This window comes from Zonotrichia albicollis, chromosome 1 (genome assembly GCF_047830755.1).
Source record: "Zonotrichia albicollis isolate bZonAlb1 chromosome 1, bZonAlb1.hap1, whole genome shotgun sequence".
Classification (NCBI taxonomy): Eukaryota; Metazoa; Chordata; class Aves; order Passeriformes; family Passerellidae; genus Zonotrichia; species Zonotrichia albicollis.
The window spans coordinates 106,105,159-106,119,322 of NC_133819.1; positions in this window are offsets into that span (position 1 = coordinate 106,105,159).

The following is a 14,164-nucleotide window of genomic DNA, read 5'->3' on the forward strand; positions in this document are numbered from 1 at the left end:
TTGTGGTGCTTGTTGAGGACTCCTGCAGATCGTGTGTCTTATGGAAGTGGCTGTCCTTGATTTTCCTGAAAAGGCAGTTCGCTCATGTGTCAAATTCTGTGCTCAACAGAGCAAATGTTCTAAGTTCAAAGGGAGTATTAATTATGTACTTAACTATTTGCAAATAGTACATCATGAATTTTAAATTGCTGCCATGCTCTGGGGAAACATGAAATGGTGAAGTTTTCTCCTGGAACACTGGGGAAGATTTCTGCCTCTTCTACTGGAAATACCAACACAGTAGGTTCCTGAGAAATGGTAGACAATGATGTTGTATTGCTGAGCATCCTTAACTTGCATCACTTGTTACAGGAACTCTGCATGTTTTGGCAGCTCTGAATAGAATGGATTTATTAGACTCCAAAAGACATGAAGCAAATGAATCCTGTAGATAACTCCATGGTAATTTGTACCCTATGAATGTTGATATAGTGAGAAATCCAACTGGTTTTGTTTATTGAATAAAACATCCTAAAAGTAGAATCCTTGGATTTATGCCCTATTCAGATGCAATATGCAGCCACAATTTACTCCCTATGGTGTTTAAAATTTTGGGTTGTACTAAAGATCACTGTTGTGTTTGTTTGTTTGGGTTGGTTTGTTTCTCTTTTTGCCCTTCTAAGAGCCATCACAGCATAGTTAAGTTGCTGGTGTACTGTACACTTCCACCTGTAGCTTTCAGCATGGGTTGCATCCACTGGAAGTCCACAGTGGCATTACGGAGTAAAAATCCCTTCAGACTTGAACAGTTGAAGTCATGCAAAAGATTTTGTCATTTGTCATTATAATCCAATACAGCAAAACAGTTACCTTATAGGGATGAGGACGGGAAAGGCTTTTATATGATTACATCACAAGATGATAAATGAGAGCAATTCGTGTTCATTATGAGAACAGCATCCCAAAGAGAATGTTGTTATAAATTTTGTCCTGCTCTCCCTCCCTCCATGGCAAAACTAACACAGCAGTTTAGAAATAAGCAAGCAGGCTCTGAAAATAATCCAGACAGAGGAAAGCAGATCAGTGAAGATTTGTATGCATTTTACTCTAGCAGGAGCATTGAGAATTAGAAACGTAAAGGAGAAACACAGAACGATTATTAGGACAAATCCTTAAAGTTGCCCCTTTTTATTGAATAAAGAATATTTTTGTTTAGTAAAATGTTCATCCAGTGTGGAAAATAAATAACTTGTTTGGGAAATGGAGCAAAATAATACTTGAAATCAGACAATGAAAATATTTGATTTGATAAACTGAGACAGTTTCCATTTGAATGTAAACGCTGAGCATTTTAGTGTTTATTACAAATCTGAAAGAAAAACATGTAAAACTTATAATTATTCTTAAATTTTCTTTTAAGCTAGAGATACCAATTTGCTCCCAGCAATTTTAGGTTGACACAGCTGCATTTTCAAAAGAAGAAATTTTGGAGGGTCAGTTTTCAATTCGCTCTATAACTGAATGAGTACTGAGGTCAACAATTAGCTAATCCTCTCTTCCTTTTCCCATAAGTATCCCTGCAGCAGCAACAACAGACTGGAACAAAATCCTCTGATGCATTTGCTTTCTGTGGCCTGCTAATGGCCAAACTATTCAGCCATGATGCCTTAGTTTGTGGTTATGTGGTCTGGATTCTAGGATTAAGACCAGCAGCATTCAGTCTTGTATCTTTATGTCCATATAAAATGATGTTAGGAAGGTCTGCTTTCCTCTTTCCACCCCTATTTTTCTTCTCTCCAACACTTCAACAATCTCTTCATCCTCCCTGTATCACTGGTGATATTTACAAGTGGGTCACGGTAAAAGCAATGCAAACATGCTTTGTACTGATAGAGAAAAGATCAAGGATGAGCTCAAACACCTGTGTCTCCTAAACCCTTATTGCTGTGTGCTCTGAAGCTGATTGAAGCCATTACTGGATAGTGACTTGTCTGTGCAAGTAAAAGGGAAGAGTGTGAATTGAATTGGTACTTTTGTGGAATAGTCAGCATTAATGGTCAAGGGTCTTGTGATGCTCTTAAAACCCTCCAACAGAGGGCTTTTCTGCTAAATTGAAGAGCTTAAAAGTAGTGCTGAGGAGTGCTGTGAAGAGGGAGAATCAGGAGAGTCCAGAGCAAATGGCAGAGCTCTAGGGATGAGGTGGCTATGGGAAAACTGCAATGGGGAGCAGGTCTGTGGGTGCTGATCTCCTATCAGGAGATGGTGTAGAAAAGTAAAATTAAAGTATTTCCATGTGGAAATTAGTTGTATGCCTGCTCCTCTGTTCTGGGGCTCTGTCTCTCCCATAACTGTGTTGGGGGGAGCAAGTGGGTGCCAGGCTGAAGGGAATTGCAGATACTGTGTGCTCACATCATCAGGTGATGTCAGGACATCAGGGGAGTAAGCAGAGTAAGACAACAGCCTGGACTTAATCTGAATACTGCAGTTTATTTAAGAGCTGATGAGATTATGACTAAGCTGTCTCCCTGTCTTCAACCCCAAATTTTGTAACCCTATTAGTTCCCTGTCCCACTGCGGTAGGCAGTGAGTGTCTAGGTGGGCATTTGGACCTTAGCCAAGGTTAACCAGCTGTGCAAAGTCAGACACTGTGGTTTATGTGTTCCTCTAACTCATGGAGGTGAAGCTGGGGGGAGAAAAAATAGCACTTAAAAACTCTTCAATATGAAGTGGCCTCAGCATGAGATACTTCGGGTCTGTATCTTCTTTCAGGATTTTTTTTGCTACTAGTCAAATACTTTGGCAATTTATATTAGGTGGTTGTTACACTTGCAGTCAGAGTAGATGCTGTGAATTTCAAAGCATTTAAAACACTGGTAGCAAACAATACCTATTTTTTATTTGAATCTTTCTCTTGTGTATAGGTTGAAACTACCTACATGACATAGTTTATTAAACATCTACTTGTGAGAACAACTATAATATCATTACTTTTACTTTATGCCAAATGTTGTGGACCTAGCCAAGCAAACCTGCTCTAATCACATGAATCATATTGACCTAAGTGAATAAACTCACTTTCCTATTGCCAGCAATATATTTTCTCCTAAATAAATCTTTTATTGGTACCTAGCATTTTGCAGTGTTTCCCAACACTGGAAGAAGTTCATGCATAATCAAGTTATTTCTTGTCATTGTATTTTTAACTAGTCTAGATGTCTGTCACACCAACATATTTTTTGGGCTATTACCACATGCACTAATGTATATTATAAGATATCCTCCCAATAGCAACACTTCAAATCTTCTATTTGACAGGTGGCAAGCAGAAAAGGGTATTAATTACACTGTCATGGTTTCTTCCAAGCCTCCCATAGAAACATAGGATTGTTAAGGTTGGAAAAGATCTCTAAGATCATCAAGTCCAACCATTAGGCCAGCACTGCCAAGTCTACCACTAAACTGTATCCCCAAGTGTTTCTGCCTCTTCCATTTATTCATGCTGCAGTCACGTTGACGGAGCAACACCACTTTATGGGACACAGTTCTATGAAAGCATTACCACTCTCAGCTAAAGTACGTTTTCTGAAACATTTATCTTCTAACCTTTGAATGGAAAGTAGTCAGCTCTTCATTATCTCTCAAGCTAACATTTTTGTGAAGTTGGAGAAACAACAGAAGCATCAGGGAGAAATTCCTTTAGTTAATATGGATGGTTGGAATCTGGAGAGATAGAAATTACTGCATACTTTAGGGAGATGGACAACTTGTTATGGTGCTTAATTGATTTTTAATCTTCTTTGAAGCTATGGCTGGAACTCTTCAGTAAATTGTTTCTAGGTTTACTCTGTCTTGCTGTAGAATAATTAGGCTTGTTCTCCCTAACTTATTCTTAACTGTGGGGAGAGGAAGGAGAGAAGATTTGAACCCCGGTCAATATATTCTGGATTTAATACATAATCTACTGATGTTAAAAGGAGAAAAATTGTGAATCACATCAATAAGATAACCTCAGAGATGGTAATTAATTAATTTTGCTAGTGTGAGTTCTGTGAAGAGTTGCAGACTCTAGATTATGTACCTATGAAATGTCAGGGCTGCAAAAGTTTGGGAATCCAATTTGTTCAGATATGCACTATTTTTCATAAACCTTAAACGCTTCCCAGTTAGTTACTGAAATGATTCTTGTGTGGCTTTAAGTATATTGCTGTAAAAGTAGTGCTATTTTTTATGGCACCTCAGTTGTGTCAGGATTTTTACTTTCAGTATTCACTGGTATTCATCCTTTCTTACCTTACCTGTCACTCATGTCTCTACTTTAAACTTTCTAAACAGATTCATTAATATTCTTGATATTATAAAAACATGATTAAGGAATATGCCTTGGAGATAGAAGTTAGAGATCAGTAGACCCCAAATTTTATCACTGTTATGTCTGGCTTCAATCAACAGTCAGCAATGTGCGACATACAAATATTGTTAGTTGTTCTTATCCTGTATTATTTTGATGTATAAATTGATATAAATTCCAGTAAAGATGCCTCCTGCACTGAAGAATGACAAGTAGGCATCAAAACTGACAGGAGACTTTAACATCTTACTGATGCATAGCAATCATTTATGAGCAAGCTAGATATGGAAAAACGCTCCAAGTCCAACTGAGACTTTCACATCCAAAAATAAGAGAAAACCTTCCAATTAAAATAATGGGTGAACTCTTTTTCTTGTTTAAAAGAAAAGAGTTTTAGGACAAAAAAAACAACTGGTCCAACTCTTCCCTGAAATCTTGAGGTAGAAGATGTGATGACAGAAGGTGCAGTGCAGCAGCAGAAACCAAGGGGCATGTCACATGTCAGTTGAAACAGAGTCCTCTTATGCCAATTTTGAGGCAATAAAGGCTTTCAGGAGTACAGCAGGGTGTTCATATTTGTATCTCTGTGGTCAAAGGGAGAGTGCCAGTTCTTTGAATTGAGTAAGAAAGTACCACTGAGGGCATCACATCCAGTTCTGGAGAAGTGGTTTTGTACCTAAGTCTCCAGTTCTAAGTCTTGTAAAAATAAAACATAATTTTTTTGAAAAGAGAAACAAAGAGAAATAGTTGTAACTCACTTTTATAACACGTTAATTATCCTGGAGGAGCAATGAGTATGAAGGGTCAACCCCTGGAGCCTTCTTGGTGTTACTAGGTTCTAAGATCAAATATAATTTGATGGTAGAGTCCTGTGACTGACAGCTGAAGAAAGAGAACAGTAGATTTTAATTATAACTAACAATAGGCTAGATGTGACGAGCAGACAGTAAATATTTTCAATATTTACAATAATTACATGATAATTACAATATAAGGTAAATACAATATAGATGGTTATATAATAATATTTATATTATTATCATCGTCTTCCTGCAATCCCAATCTTTTTCTTTCCCCTTTGTTTCATCTGTTTTAGTCTGTTTTTGTCTGTACTTGTGGGTTTCTCTTTATTACATCTGTATTGTGCTCTGTATTAGACTCCCATGACCTGTTGGGAAGCCTCGAGGCTTTATTGCAATTTGCAACAAGATAGAATTAGAGGCCAAAATAAAATCAGCAAGAAACTAGCTTTAAAAGTGAAATGGTTTAACTAGTTTAGTAGTGCAAGCTGGGAGCAATTCAGGAAGTAAACACCTTAGACTCAGGAGAGTAAATTAGATTCTTTAAACTCTTTTGATTTTAATAATCTCTTTATAACAAAGAAAGCAATTTTTTTTGAGAGCATAATATTTAATCTGACAATGTTCCTTTAATAGTCTACCTATACTCACTGTTGCTGCCACAGTCTCTTTGCTAGTCTTAAATGTCACTGTCTCCAAAATGCCTTTGCTGTCTCTGCTCACTCACACATTGAGTGTGCTGCCTTACCAAAGACCATTTGCTGCAATTTTAGCTGCAAAGCTCCTGCTTTAATTCCTCTCTTCCAGTAAAGAAAATGGCTGAACTATGGATTGTGGCAAAGCTAATCTTAATTGGGAACTTGTGGTCAGTGCTTGCTGCCTCTCCTGTCACATCTGGGGTGCTGTGGCAGCTGCTGGCCATTTAACCTCTCTTTTCCCTAAGGGGACTTTTCAGCTGTCCATTTGGAAACTTTATGTAGATTTCAGCTTGCATCTGTCTTACAACAATCCCAGATTTTTCTCTGGAAATGTTTGCACATTTTAGGAAGCATTAATCACCTGCTTTCCTTCCATTCTCTACTCTTTCAGTTTGAGTGTCTTCTGTCCAATTACCACTGTCATTAAAAATGTTGTGCAAAAAGGATAACTCAAGCTGGAAAATGTAAGAGGAGTACAAAGCTCAGCACATGACCTTTCACAGAGTAAGAGATGAGCACTGGATCAAAGCAGCTTCAATGGGAAAGATCACTGTGCAGAAAGGAAGGCTGGAAGGCCTGGCCTTGAACACTAAGTCCCATGGGAACAGAAGCCATTTCTGGTGGGCTCCCTGTCCAAACTGGGTGAAAAGTGGCTCTCAGAAGGACCTTCATCCTTGGGGTTTGCTGCTGCTTTGTGCAGCCTTGCTCTCCCTTTTTTTTTATCTCATCATAATTTATGATGTATTTTGTCATCTGCATTCTTTAAAAGCTCCTGGAGATGTCTTACAGCATTACCTCATTCATTCAGCACAGTTTACATCTTTCTTTGGCATTTCTTCGGTAGCTTGACAACACAGCTGTCAGAACAAATCACTCTGTAGATCCATGTATTTATTGTGTAGCCATGTGTATGCACACACACACACACACACAGACACACATACACACATATATTCAAGGTTTTGATAAATATCCCCCAACATCTTCCTAATAAAATGACTGAAGAATATGGGGTTATGTACTAAATGCAGAGCTAGGAGGGACACAACATCCACAATCAGAATATTATATCTGTTTTTTTAAGGGGGGGAACAGAAGGAAGAAATAGAAGAACACACCTCATGAAAAAGTAGAAATAGGCCCAAGCACCAGTTCAAGTCAGTGAACATGTATCACGTGTGTAATGATTTTTTTCTGTACAACTTTTAATGAACAAAGCATTTTTAGAAAGGTGCCAAATTTACCATTTGAGTGTCCTTTATTAGTCGATTAATGTCCCATTGAGAGAAGCATTGTAAATACATGTCATAAAAGAGTGGTTGCTGCTCTGCTCTGAGGACTTTACTGCCTACAGAGCTAAACACGGGGCTGCAGAAGGGAAATAAGTTTTCAAATGGAAAAGCAAAAATATTTCTGATCCAACCCTTTTATCTGAGTTGCTAATGAACTTCTTGGTCTTTCTCATTTCCCACATTAATTTATTCAGAAGGATGAGAAAGTGTCCTGTTACTATGTGGTGAACTACTGGGAGGAAATGATTGGACAGACTGGTTACTGGTCATGGAAAGACAGAAATCCTTCTCTAGACTGGACCAGATTTTTGTGACTGAGTAGCACCTGTGAAGATGTATCTACATTTCCTGAAGTAACATCTTGTAGTTCTGCAAGTTTTACAGTCACCCCTTGGAAACCTAATGAGGAGGTTATCTAGGGGTTATCAGCTCCCCTAAATGTTTCAGCACTCTGCAGGACACTTTTGGTGTCAAGTAATCCAGACTGCTAAACTTGTAACATTGCCAAATTTCAACCAACCACACCAGGACTCATGGTGGTACAAGGTCTTTAGAGCCAAAGCTCTTAAGGAAAAGATGTGTTGAAAACTGTGTGGGAATTTTTACACTGAAATATCAGAAAATATACAAAATGCCCTTCAGTTTCCAACCAGGAGAACCAATTCCCTTCCTTAGTACTGGTTGTTTAGCAAAAATCAGTGCTACTGGACAATAATTAATCTTGTAAATCTTTGTGCATTTGGTGAAACATGGCATCTCCATTGAAACCAGTTGCAACTTCTCCCTTGACTGATGCATTTTCATCTTGAGCAGTGTAGCCTATTATCTGAAAGAATTAGATCTGTAGACAGAGAGAATTTATAACAATAAAACAAAAAAAAAAAAACTTGAGAAAGAAAAAAAGAGCAACAAATCCACTGAGAACACAAGGAAATGGCCTTTTAGAATGGACTTTTTCTGTACTTTGCAGAATCTTAGAAAACTATGAAATATTTTACGCATTCTGTACTTTCCCTCACTGCTAATGCCTCTTCTCCCATCACACAGAAAATATTCAAATTATTTAAATATTTCATACTGTAGAATGTAGCAGTACAGTGCAATATGTGTAGATACACTTGGGAAAAGGATTTTAATATTACTTTTAGAATCACAAATTATACATGGAGTGCAAATAACAAACTGGTGAGGAGCACAATCTATGATAAAAGCACTTACCTTTTCTTAACATTTTCCGATGTAGTTGGCATTGACAGATCATCAGACCTTTAGTGCATTATTTATTAAATGTTTTAGCATAAGTTTTAAATATTCAGTGAGCACTTAGCCCACAAAAGACATGGCTGACTGAAGATGCAGTGATGCTGATGACGGAAGCCTGTTCCACAGTTCCCTCCAAACTACTGGTACACACAGTTTGTGTTCTAATAGGGACTATTTTTCTCTTGCTTGTATTACTGATTCCATGCTTTTGGGAATTGTGACTTATGCATCACTGTGTTGAGAATGCAATCCAGTATTTTACGGACTGCTGTGCGTGTCTTTTCTGTATTTAACTGAGAAGATTAAAAAACACTGAAAGGGTTGCACTGGTTAATGTACCAAAACTAAAGCTGAAGGAAATGCATTTTCTAGACTAATTTATGGTCTAATTTTCTAGGAAAGTTAAATGTGAAGAGTCAACAATGTCAGTAACTTAAAACAATGAAGTACACAAGAAAATAAGCAAAAGCAGAACACATCCTTCAGTGAGTACTCTGTCTGCTCCTTCAGTTTGTCCTAGCACACTGAAATGAATAGAGTGTATTTTTCTGAGAATACAATCTCCTTAATTTAATCCGTCTCTAGTTCTTCAGTGTTTTATGGCATTTGGAGACTGTGCCAGAGCAATATTGCAGAACAACTTCAAAATTTAGGAAACCCAGATCCCAGCTTGTGTTTGTTGTTTAATAAATAGACCATTTCCTCCATTTCCCAACTAGACTCCTTTTTTGGAGGAAGAAGGGTAACTATTGCCCTTCAGGTTTATTTCTGACACTAGTATGATATGAATTGTGTGACCATCAACTTATGACAAGCCCAAAAGGCTGATAGGCAGCATTAGAGAGGAGATGGAAACAAAAATCCAAGAGAAATCTCAGTGTAGTGAAGTTGGTTCCTTTTGTGAGTATAAACACTGTTGTAGCCTGAGCCTTCACCAATGGCTGATTCAATTCCTGGTGCTGAAGAGAACACCAGGACTGCACAGAGGGAAGGAGGCTTTGGGCTGAATAGCTGAATATCGATGTGCCTGACAGCGAGGGACATTTGAGGGGTGCACACCCACATCTGAGCTGCTTACCTTGCTCACTCTGAGTTACCTTCCACCAGGGAACCTCCTGCCTCCTGACTGATACAGTTAGACCTGGTGTGCTGGCAGCCGGGGAAATTAGGAGCCCTGAATCTGAAGAACAGTTACTCTATTTGACTGTCAGTAGGGAAGGCATTAGAGACAACTCTCTGTATCCAGGAGATTTTTTGCTTTTGCATCAAGAGCAATCAGCTTTACATGGTGTTTGCCAGGCCAGCATAAGAAGAATAATGAATAAACAAACTCCCATAGAGAAGCAATACTCACAGAAATTCTATAAAACAGTGTTGTGTGTCTTCCTTTACCATAAAAATTGCAATTTGGGGTTTGAGTCCAAAATGCCATTTCCAAAGGCATGCATGCCTAAATCAAGACACAAAGTACTTCACTGTTGCTGAACCTCGCATTAAAGCCAAATTTCTTCAAAGCTTTCCTTTCCTTCCTGCTGAGTATTGGCAGATGTCAAGACCTTGTTTAAAAAAACTCAGTCATTCAGACAGACACCTTGCTAGCATAACCTGCTTCATTTCATCTCTTGAGAAAGTCCTTCAAGTGTGGCCATTGCACAGTGTATGAACCACTTCCAGTTTAAATTAAGTCAGTGAAAATGCCACAATTTGATTCTCAAGAAAAATTCTGTATCTAATCATTGCATGGGAACGAAAAAATAAATCATGGGAAAGTCTTTAAGAGGCCATTTAGTCCATACAATGGCAAACATGTGGTCAAAAATACAGACACTGTACCTAACAAATTTCAATCCGTTCAGTCTTAAAATCTCCAAAGGAGAAAATTCCTCAGTGCTGCTGCATATATATTTATATGTACGTATCTATCTATCTATCTATCTATCTATCTATCTATCTATCTATCTATCTTCGGTGTGTGTAGTCCAGTGTAAAAATGTATTTTTCATTAAAAAATTTTGCAGCAGCTAACAGTAATCTCCTTTGTTTTAAATCCAATTTATTTCTACTTGTCATTTCCCCAGTAAATTTGGAAAAAAAAAGGTAAGAGTTTTCTTTATAAAAGCTTTTCAAATTTTAGAAGGGAATTAGTGTGCCTTCCTTCCCCTTCTGTTTCCTAGGCTGGGGGGGCACCTTCACTCTTTTCTCCCAAGCTGTGTTTCCCAAGTCTGTTATAATTCCTTTTCTCCTAGAAAACAGGCTATTGGGATGTGTCTTAAATAACACGGAGTAGGGTCAAATAATGGCTTCTACTATGTTTGGGTTTGTCATTCCTGTTAGAAAATGACAGGGATCTTGATGCATTGATGGGACCATTGTGCTGTGGAAGAAAACCCCAAATGAGTGCTTACTGCAGCTCCCATGTTTTCTGCAGCAGATCTGTTACATCCATTTAGGTAGCACTTCAAACAGGAGTGGATTTGATCAGCCTGTGCCATGTTGAAAAACTCAGGTTTTTTTTTCTTCATGCTTTCAAAACCATTTCAAAGGCTGTTTCAGTGTGTATGTTTCTCTTATCAAAATTAACTGCATCCACAACCCCTATTTATTATGAATGCAGAAGAAAAGATTATAAGATCTATGTCTCCTTGAGCTTTTCAGCAAATTATTTACTATTATTTCCTCTTTTATATGAGTCAATCAATATTTTCAGATGCTTAGAAAATACCTAATACAGCTATTTTGGTCCCCTATTATGATTTCCATATTTTTCCCCCAATGGAGTGATATATTTTTATACTTAGTTGATATAATAATGATATATTATTATATATAGTTGTAGTTGTATTTTTTTCAATTTCCAGTTCTTCATATTTGTTGTTCCCTCAGGTTGTCCTCAGTCTCTTCCTCTTCCTTCAGTTCTTGAAGTCTCCTTTTTTATTGGTGGCCTACTATTTTAGTTTCCTTTTCTGCCTTCTTCCTATATTTAGATTCCTATATTTAGCTTTTTTATAGAAAGCAATATCCATCCTGGCTGCTTGCAACACCTTGCCAATAATTTTTGTGTCAAAAGAAAAGGAACAGCAAAACAAGTTTTTATTTTCAATAAAAATAAATATATAAATACACATGAAATAAATATCTATAAAAATGAAAATATATATTAAAAATTACACAACTTAGAATAAAAATATAATAAACCCCTCCCACCTATGAACCTGTGTAGCTGTGCCCCATATAATTTCTGCTCCAAATTTTTATTTTCTTTTATTTTTCAAATTCTGAGTGGTTACAAGGGTTTCTGCTGACAATGTGCATATATTGTGTAGATGTTTCCAGACATTTCTGGGAGTTTTGATAACCAGGTTGGAGTAGCTGGAAGCATTGTGAAGGCTGGCATTTTGACTTGGAAGGCAGTTGGGACACAAGAGAAATGCAAAGGGGAAGATGACATAAAAAATGAGGGAAGGCAATGCCAGCAATCCTTGATGCTTCATGTCCTGGGGTGACTTTATGATGCTCATATCCCCATTCATCTGTTTAGCCCAGAAATAAGTTTTGCACCTTTAAGAGGGCAAATGAAGGGGAAGAAGTAGTCACCTATTCCTCTCCCCATATCTCCTGCTGTGTCCACCAGAAGCAAGGACCCTCTGTGGTGTTTCAAACCCTGACCAGCAGGTAGGGTGAGAGATAAAGAAGACAGGAAATAACATCAGGAAAATGTGGACAAAGTCATGGCACTCAGAGCCAGCCAGAGCCTTGAGATGACTCTGCCTAAGCAATTAATTTAAACCAAGCATGTTAGCAGCACCAGATGGCCTTTGAACAACAGGAAAAAAGTTTTACTGAAACACACACTGCAACATGGAACATTTTAAACCAGGGAAAGCTCCGGCTGAATCAGAATATGAATAGGAAAGGGATGCAGTACTTACTACTGTGCCTTTGCGAGATAGATCCTCACCTCCAGGTTGTTCTCAGGCCAGAGGCTGAATGTTTGTGATGCAGCAGCTGTCTGGTGCCACAAATGCCACCAAGTTCTCACTCTGGGCCCTGAGGACATGCCTTCCTCCCCATGAGGTCACTGTCCCCCTGCTCTGCCTGGGACTCTTTCTGTTCCTGCCTCTGCCTCTCTGCCTTGCTCTCCTGCCCACTTCATCCCTGTCTGTGAGTGGGGGGTTCCTCCCCCAGAAGGGAGCTTGGTGGCTTCCAGGGAAAGAGGAATTTCTCCTGTTATTCAAGGCGAAGGCAGCTTTCCTCCTCCCTGCCCATGCACAGCATTTTGGCAAATTGGTGCAGGGCAGAGGCTCTCCTCAGCTCAGCTGGGTGCAGGACCTAGAGGAGCCACTGTCCCTGCCCTCCAGCAGCAATCCCTCACGCTCACAGCCAGATGTTGTGCGCAGCTGTGCGCCCAGCAGCCAGGCAGCTACAGAGTGGGTTTGTCACCCTAACAAGCCTTCCATTAGTGGCTGAAGTGGCACAGATGCCTCACACATCAGCAGAGCAATGTCCCCAGTCTCTCCTGCCTGTTGGCCTGTGTAAGGTGTCCCTGCTCAGTGGCTGGCTGGGCAGCCTTCACGTGCTTGTTGGCCAGCTGGCTGCTGCCATCCCCTCATCAGTGGCACTCTAATTTGGTGCCTACTACCGATTTTATGACGCCATTTGTCAAATTTGACTGAAAGTGGCTAGTGAGCTCAAAGACTACTGAGAAGGAGGGACTGACAGACAGCTCAACAGATGAATGTGCAGATGGACAGTAAGTGGCACAGCTTAAGCCTCTCTTTTATAGCAAGTCAATATGAAAATAATGCAGAGTGAGACAAATTATTCCTTCCTCCCCCCCACCTAGAGGCATTAATCAAAATGAGCACCTATGAAAAGTTCATGTTTTTGGGGATATTTTTCTGCAGACAGAAAAATAACAAGTGAAAGATATTTCAAGCCAGAGTAGTGTATTAGTTTACCACAAATGGATGAGTTGCCTTTGAATTGCCACAAAATATACTTTTGCACTGTGCATGATCCCAGTGCAAACTACAGAGAAAACTGCGTTTCTTACCACTGCAGCACCTGCCACTCTACTTCTGCCTGGGAGAATTTCAGTTTATCCCTGACAGTGAGGCAGGGAGTAGAGAAGAGGGATAGATGAATGATCAGAAGTATTTGGAGAAAAGGTATAGAAATATAATTTAAGTGTAAAAATCCTGAGTCCTTGAAGGTTAAATGAAAATATCTGTGACCTCACACAATGGGTTTGGTACTCCAGCATGTAGGGTAGGTATTTGTGCAGTGCCTAAATGCCAAAAGCAAGAATTAAAATTCAAATAGAGATTCTGGTCTTATCTAACAAGAATGATTCACCAGCAGCCGTGGGACCTGCCAGAGAAGATTGATGGAGAACTTTCAAAGACCCTGAAGTGCCCTGAGCACTGTACAAAGGATAGACTAAGACCTTTTATCTGATACAAAGGGAAATACATTAGGTAGTGTGCATCTATTTTAATTGATTGCTTTAATCTATGGAAGTTCCAGGTCTGTTTTGAACTCTAGGATTAATAATATCAGCGCTTATCAAAGATAAAGGTTTATCAGATACAGAAATTGCTGTCCATTCAGCCTATATGTTTAATTCCACATCCCTTTCTTCTTTCCTCCAATGAGTTATCTGAAACACAGGTAAGTCAGTAAAGACAGAAAAGTCTTTTGTTTCAGTGTATCTTCCAGCAGCATGAGTTTAGGAACCTGCTGCTCAGCCCTGGGAGGGAGGAATGCATCAGCTCGTTGCCTGGT